This window comes from Pinus tabuliformis, chromosome 1_2 (assembly GCF_031772625.1).
Source record: "Pinus tabuliformis cultivar Carrire ecotype Pingquan chromosome 1_2, CPIR1, whole genome shotgun sequence".
Classification (NCBI taxonomy): Eukaryota; Viridiplantae; Streptophyta; class Pinopsida; order Pinales; family Pinaceae; genus Pinus; species Pinus tabuliformis.
Window position 1 is genome coordinate 335,271,813 of NC_142298.1, and position 8,826 is coordinate 335,280,638.

The 8,826-nt window shown below is 37.4% G+C and overlaps 1 pseudogene; it reads right to left on the bottom strand.

The window, feature by feature from the left end:
• Positions 1 to 639: 639 nt before the first annotated feature.
• Positions 640 to 7,669, bottom strand: LOC149205740 (putative indole-3-pyruvate monooxygenase YUCCA9; annotated as a pseudogene).
• Positions 7,670 to 8,826: the final 1,157 nt, after the last annotated feature.

The following is an 8,826-nucleotide window of genomic DNA, read 5'->3' on the forward strand; positions in this document are numbered from 1 at the left end:
TGATGGCCAATCCTCAACCACCATGATCTTTTTCTATAACAAAGGATTAAGAGAATCTCAAATGAGCTTTACAATATGCAATAAAATTTAGTTTAGTATGGATCTTTATCATCCTTCTCACTTGAGATTTATGTTCTAGAAACATTTCAAGCTTTGGATGTTGCCTTGTTTGTTGAGCTATTTATGAAACTAAGAACATTTGCTCTTTTGACATGGGACAAGAAAAACAAAGCCCCTTCATTGGGAATAAACAACCCATAGTTCATTTATTGCACTAAAACATCATTGTCATTGTCATCGTCATCTTCTTAGAGGAAATTAGAGAGATATTTTGCAAATTAAAGGTCTTTATTGAAATAAAAAAATGTGCTTTAGATCATTTCAAATTGTTCACATAACAATTTTTTTGGGTGAATATTGTCTATATTGCTTCACTTATAATATAAATATAAATTTTCTTTCAACGTAAACCTTCTAATATTGATTTCGTTGGCTACAAAGGTTCAATTTAATAAACCAAACATTTAACAATAATTTGGAATCAATTTACATGATATCCATTCATTTCGATTCATCGTTGATAGAAGGAAGTACTCGTTGCGATGAGCTGAAATTCGTCCCTTCACAATGATATTAAGATCATGTCGATTGCCTTTTACGAAAACTGAAACTTTTACAGAAGCTGAAACTTCTGTTCAATTTTTTCCTCAACCTTCCAATCTCTTCGGCAATGTGCATGGCATCGATGGAAGTGCCAAACAATCCTCTCTTTGTGAACCCAACTGCTAAGAGTCCATTTTCTTCTTTCCATCCGTTGGGAAATGGAGTGTTTGGTATCCCGTGTTCAGAGAAAAAGCTACAATTTTGCAACTCTAATGATAGCCACCATTCAATTCCAGTGAAAGCTATATAAATGGTTAAATGGTTTAATGGAGAAAAACAATTTAGAAATTTACCTTGAACCATGATGGCACGTTACTTCTGTATTCTGTTAGTAAAATAACGGAGTCAAATTACATTTCCTGGCCATTCACAAATTTGGCACCGTGATGGGTAAGGAAATCTAGTCCTAGCAGAATTTGTGGCACCCAGAAAATGATCAGACTTATGGGAACACAATCTGTTTTCCCCAAAGTCAAAGGCAGTGGGAAAATAGGATAGAAACTAAAGAATTTATATTAGTCAATTGATGGTTAGGATTTTGGTGACAGATTCCATGGAATATTTGTTTGAGGCAGATTTCTTAGAGAGGATATTTTTTTATGTAGATATATCAGAACCTGTTATTAATTCAACAATGAAATTTATTAAGATAATGAAGATTACTTCAACCATAAAACCAAACCTAATCTATAAGACTATCAAGAAAATTAAACCAATTACCTCCCAATAATAAAAATGCTTTAAGAACAAAGACTTCCCTAATTAAACTAACACTATAACCTATTTGATAGTATCCCATATATAACAAAATTCGAAGATATGGAATACATATACTGACAGTAAGGAATACCTTGATTTGTGCATTTCTGATCTTATCCATGGCTCCCACCTCCAGCACAGGGGTCTTTCCTGCTTTATTCTTTAGTTGCAGCAGACCCATCAATGGCCTCTTGATACCATAACGTTCTGTGTTGCCAAACATAATTCATGCCACGCATAATAGAAACAAGTCCACCAGCGATAGCGGAAGCCACTTTGTTAACTAGATTGCTACACCGAATGTTGATCTCCCAAACATTTCCCTCGGAAGGACATGCACCTAGAAACAATTTCAATAAGACAAGGACAATGGCTTGTGGGCCATCAATATAAACATTATAGTTTGGGGTTAATTGAATGGAAAAATAATCTGCCTCTCAGTAAGATATTATGATTAACACAAATCAATTAATCTATACTTCGTAAAATAACAATTTTATACATGTTGTGCTGAGCACCACCATGAATAAATTGAAATAACAATTTTATACTTACTGTGCTGCCCACCACCATGGATGGATTGACATTGTGATTGGAGAGATCAAGACTGACTTCTATGCTAGAGTTTGCACAGCTGAACACCAAAACATTCTTTTCGCAAAAAGTAGCCTCACTTTTGTAATTGCTCGCATGAATGATCTGTCCTTTGAAATTCTCCACTCGTTTGATATCTGGAATAATGGGCTCTACATTTTCTCCTGTTGCTACAACCAACCAGTTGCATGTATACTCCACCTTTTCACCGCAACTATTCTCGATACAGATTCTCCACATTCCGTATATTTTATCATAATGAGCAGATTCCACGCATTCATTGAACCTAGGCTTAAGGTTGAAGTGATGTGCATAAGATTCCAAGTAGTCAATAAACTGATTCTTGTTAGGATATGTAGGGAACTCCTCTGGAAACGACATTAGAGGAAGTTCACAGAAACGCTTTGGTAAATAGAGCTTCAAATGACCATATGTCCTTTGCTGCCACAGCGATGCAATGCAATTTTCTTTTTCTGTCGGAAATAATAATCCCAACCATAGTTTGCTCAGTCAACCATGATTGTCTAGTCAACCACTCCACCGTTGCGATTTAGTTTGTAGCAGAATAGTTTGCTCAGTCAACCATGATTGTCTAGTCAACCACTCCACGGTTGCGATTTAGTTTGTAGCAGAAAGACTGAAGTCAAAACAGAAGTACACTGCTGAATGGACTGAAGTCAGAACAAAAGTATAGCATGGACCATTCCGCAACACATCACAGAAAATAAGTATGGTCAAATATTCACTCCGCCATTGTTGCCCACACTCCACAACACCTACAAGTTCAAAAAATCATTTACTATGTAAAATCGCCCATGTTGCGTATTAAATATTTTCTCTGTCATGTAATTAATGTCAAATCTATATGTTAAGATAAATATGGATGTAAAAGTCATTTGTAATGTTGGGAAAGTTAGAGAGCGAGAGTTTGTGACGTAGTAAGGAGAAAATCGTGGAGGAAATATTGGTGGGCACGTGAAAACCAGTGTTATGGAGTTTTACAGAAGTTTACGTTGCCACCCAGAAATGCGTAAATTGCAGTAAGTTTGTTGTGTTTTTCACTTGGAGCTGCAGTCTCCATTTATCATGCGAATGTATTTCTTTATGTCTTAACATATAATATAAAGTGTGGCTAGTTGTGTTATAGTTGCATTATGGCATTAATCCTTCAAAAGTAGATTTACGACAACCTCCTTTTGTTTTACTCTGTTTTTTTGTGCATAAAATTTATGTTTTAATTAAGTCCCTATGTGGTTGCGATATCCACTCCGCAACTTATTCCTGATCTAGTTGACTTTGCCACAACCGATTTATGAGTTCCTCTACCCCGTAATTTTTTCTAACATGGTATCGGAGCGGGTTAAAATTTGTTAGTATAAAAACAAGTGTTTTTAATAGCGATTTGAAATTGTTTTGAGGGCAGATTGTTTTTTAGCATATTTACGAGCAGGTAGAAAATAAAAATTTCTCACTCAGAAATGGCAACATCAAGAAAAGCTTGACTAATCCTCACATACCTCAGTTTAATGGAAAAAATTATGATTATTGGGCTATTACAATGAAGGCCCTGTTTTTGTCTCAAGACATTTGGGATTTGGTGGAGAATGGTTTTCAAGAACCAGCAGATGCAGTAGCATACAACGCCTTGTCTCAAGCAGAAAGGGATCTGTTAAGGGACACCAGGAAGAAATATTCAAAAGCCTTGTTCTATATTTTCCACGCAGTTCATGAAAGTATTTTCCCAAGGGTTGCAGTAGCAATGAAATCCAAGCAAGCATGGGACACCTTCCAGACAGCGTACCAAAGCATGGCAGAAGTGAAGACACAAAACTGCAAATGTTGAGAAGAGATTTTGAAACACTTTGTGTGAAAGAGTCTGAGAATGTAGATTCATTTTTTACACATGTAATTGGGTTGGCTACTCAAATCAGGTCTCATGGTGAGCCACTTGAAGAAAGAAAAATAGTTGAGAACGTTTTGAGAAGTTTGCCAGCAAGGTTTGATGCCATTGTTATGGCCATAGAAGAGACAAAGGATCTCTCATAATTCTCAGTGGATGAGCTTCATGCATCAATGATTTCTTGGCCATAGAAGAGACAAAGGATCTCTCATAGTTCTTAGTGGATGAGCTTCATGTATCAATGATTTCTCATGAACATAGACTGAATAGGGCAACAAGTTCCTCATTGGAGCATTCCTTCAAGACACAAGTTTCCTTTGGTCAAGGTCGAGGCAGAGCAAGATCATATGCTAGAGGAAGAGGAAGAAGCCCACTAAAAGGTGGAAGAAGCAGCCCTTCAAACTCAAGTGGAAGAGGCAACAATAAAAATCCAAGTCAAGGCCCAAGCCAAAATCAAGCACAAGGTCAGAGGAATGATAAATCTCAAGTCCAATGTCATTACTGTAAGAAGTATGGTCATTATACAAATGAATGTAGAAAGAAGCAATATGACATTAGTAACAAACCAAGTGTAAATTTCACAAAAGAAAATGAGAACCATGATAGCATGTTTTTAGCTTGTAATGTAGCACAAGAAAAACAAAGTGATATATGGTATCTAGATTTAGGGTGTAGCAACAACATGTCAGGGAACATAGAAATGTTTTCCAATCTAGATAAAAGTGTGAAATCTGAAGTGACATATCAAGCCCATATTCAACAAGCATAAGAAGACCAAAATTTATAAATTTAAATGAAATTTATGAGCAAGATGAGGATGATAGCAGTGCTAGTCTGAATTCATTATTTGCTTTGTTTTGTCATATAGATGACCCAATCCATTTTGAAGATGCAGTCAAAGAAGAAAAATGGGTTGCGGCAATGGAGGAAGAAATAAAAGCAATAGAAAAGAATGACACATGGGAGTTAGTGGACTTGCTGCAAGGAAAACAAGTCATTGGAGTGAAGTGGGTCTATAAGACCAAGAGCAATGTCGACGGAAAAATTGAAAGGCACAAAGCAAGGCTGATTGTCAAAGGATACAAGCAGTAGCATGGAAGAGATTATTCGGAGACGTTTGTGCTAGTCACAAGGATGGAGGCAATGCGTACAATTGTGGCAATTGTCGCACAACATAAATGGAAAGTGTATCAAATGGACGTAAATTCAGTGTTCTTGAATGGAGTGCTGAAAGAGGAAGTGTAGGTAGTGTGATAGCCTGGTTATGAGGTAGAAAGCAAAGAAGACAAAGTGTATTGGTTGAGGAAAGCTCTTTATGGATTGAAGCAAGCACCGCGTGCATGGTACAACAGGATATATGCCTACTTGTTGAACAATGGTTTCGACAAATGTGATGGAGAGCCTACCCTCTAAATCAAAGAGAGCGATGGTAAGATTCTTATTGTCATTTTATATGTAGATGATTTGATTTTTACGAGTAGTGACGATTTCCTCATCGTTGATTTCAAACAAGTCATGAAGAATTAATTTGAAATGACTGACATGGGGTTGGTAAGATATTTTTTGGGCATAGAAGTAAAGAAAACAGAAAATTGCATCTTTATCTCTCAAGCAAAGTATGTGGCATAAATTTTGGAGAGGTTTAAAATGCAGAACAGCAAGCCCGCACCAACTCCAACTGTCATGGGGTTGAAGTTGAGCAAAGAAGATTGCAGCAGCAATGTCAATCCGACATTATACAAAAGCATGATAGGCAGCTTGATGTATTTGACCGCCACTAGGCTGGATATAATGTATGCAGTGAGTTTGGTGTTGAGGTTCATGGAGACATCCAAGGAGGTGCATTGGAAAGTAGCGAAAAGAATTCTAAGGTATGTTAATGGGACAAAACATTATGGCATTTTGTATATCGCAACAGATGATTTCAGGCCGGTTGGTTACACTTATAGTGATTGGGGAGGAAGTGTCGATGACAGAAAGAGCACGTCAGGATATGTTTTTCATTTGGGTTTCAGAGCCATTTCATGGGCATCCAAGAAGCAACCGATAGTTTTATTGTCAACAACAAAAGTTGAATATGTCGCCGCAACAGCAACATCGTGTCAAGCAGTTTGGATGAGACGGATGTTGAGGGATCTTCGTCATCACCAAGAGGGAACGACAACTTATTTTTGCGACAACACATCCGCAATTACATTGTCAAAGAATTTATTTTTTCACAAAAGGACCAAGCATATTGATGCTAAATATCATTTTATCAGATAGTTGATTAACAATGATGAAATTGTGTTGCAGCACTGCAAGTCACATGAACAATTTGCTGATACTTTCACAAAGCCATTGGCACGTGAAAGTTTTGTTTATCTTAGAAATTGTTTGGGAATTGTCAATGGTGGCAGTTGTTATTAAGGGGGAGTGTTGGAAATAATAATCCCAACCACCGCATTAAACACACTAACAAACACCGTGTTTGTCCCGTCAACCACTCCATGATTGCAATTTTGTTTGCAAGCAGAAGGACTGAAGTCAGAACAAATGATTGTGATTTTGTTTGCATGCAGAAGGATTGAAGTCAGAATAGAAGTACAACGCGGACCATTCTGCAACACATCACAGAAGTTAAGGAATTTAATGAAGTTTAGTAAATAAGTATGGGCAAACATTCACTCTGGGACTATTGCCCACACTCCACAACCCCTGCAAGTTCAGAAAGTCATTTACTATGTAAAATCGCCCATGTTGCGTATTAAATATTTTATGTGTCATGTAATTAATGTCAAATTTGTATGTTAAAATAAATATGGATGTAAAAGTCATTTGTAATGCTGGGCAAGTTAGAGAGCGAAAGTCTGTGATGTAGTGAGTAGAAAATCGTGAACGAAATATTGGTAGACACGTGAAAACCAATTTTACGGAGTTTTACAAAAATCAACCCAATAATGCGTAAATTGAGGTAAGTTTGTTGTGGTTTTCACTTGGAACTGCAACCTCCATTTATTTAGAATGTATTTTGTATTATGTTTTAACATATAATATAAAGTGTGGCTAGTTGTGTTATGGCATTAATTCTAAAGTGTGGTTAGTTGAGTTATGGCATTTCTTTATGTTTTAACACATAATATAAAGTGTGGCTAGTTGCATTATGGCATTAATCCTAAAGTGTGATTAGTTGGGTTATGAGATTAATCCAAGTAATTAAGTCCATGTGTGGTTTTGATATCCATTCTGCAACTTTTTTCTGGGCCAGAAAATTGTTGGTGGGAGTTTTACAAAAATCAACCCAGCAATGCGTAAATCCCATTAAATTTGTTGTGTTTTTCACTTGGAGATACAACCTCCATTTATCACCAATATATTTTGTATTTCTTTATGTTTTAAGATATAATATAAAGTGTGGCTAGTTGCGTTATGACATTAATCCTAAAGTGTGACTAATTGGGTTATGGCATTAATCCAAGTAATTAAGTCCTTTTGTGGTTGCGATATCCATTCTGCAACCTATTTCTGACCTAGTTGAATTTGCCGCAACCGATTTCTCGGCTCCTATGCCCTATAAATTTTTCTACCATTTTCCAATATTACACATGGAATTCCTGGTTATTGTAAACAACCTGTTGTGGCCATACCTGAGGGACCGCTCCCTATAATTATAGCGCCGTTTACCCAAACGCAACGTTGCTGCTGTTGCTTAACAGTAGAGTTGCCCTCATTACATGCTAATTTCCCACTCAATAGTCTGCGAAAAAAATCCATTTAATCTGATTTTATTTTCTTCGACACTCTTGCGCTGGTTAGGCTTCGTTAATGATGAGTTAACAGGAAGGAAGTGATTCTTTCTAGTAGATCTCCAAGAAAAGAATAATTCTTTAGACGTAGCGCTCCGCTCGCTAGTCTCTGGAATGAATACCACCGTGACAAAGTACGAATATCCCCAACTGCTTTGAGTCTGCTTCTGGACTAGAGGGGAAGGGCAAGACGATTATATATCATTTTGTATGTGCAGGCATGGTTAGATTTGCATGGATATGATACAGATGTCGTCCATGAGAGAGCCAAATGTGGAGATGTTTTCCTGTGGACAAGAATGGTCCAGAGGCAGAAGTGTTCACTATCCCACCATGAAAAAGTAGGAATATCTGTAATGAATACCACCGTGACAATGTAGGAATATTTCGGACTGCGTCGAATCTGGTTCCGGAGAGGGGAGGGGCATGACGATTATATATAATTTTGTATGTGCAGGTCATGAGATTTCCCTGGATATGATACAGATGTCGTCCATGAGAACGCCAAATGTGGACATGTTTTATTGTGGACGAGAATGGTCGAGAGACAGAAGTGTTCACTATCCCTCCAGCTATGGCGTTTAGGGATTTTTGCGAGGCTTTCACACTCAACGTGTGTTTCGCGATTATCCATTTCTGGCACTTGGTATTGCTCCAGGAGCGGGAGGGGGAGGGCGCGACGGGGCGGTTGCTAAGACTTTTGAAGTGCCTCGGATAAAACACAAAGCAACCAATAATAATGAACAGGCTACAGCTTGCAAATGCCAATTGTCAACGGTCGTCGTGTGTACATTCGAATGGAATCTCCTTGGAAAGAACAAGTCCCCACGAGGCGGTTCAGGGACGCATATCCATCACGAGGCGCGGTGAAAGAGAATCGACAGCAATGTCAACGTGACGAAATCGAGGAGTTGAGATTATCATATAACATTAAAAAGCAACTTCAAACAGCCCTTTAGTAGCGAGCAATGAAAATAATTATTATTTAGAAATATGTTATTAATTGCCTTGTGAAGTATTATTTAGAAATATATTATTTATATGATATAAATTTATAATGAAAAAGGGGGAAGGAGGGAAAATAATAAAGAGGGGGAAAGAGAGGAGGACCATAAGGCGAGGATC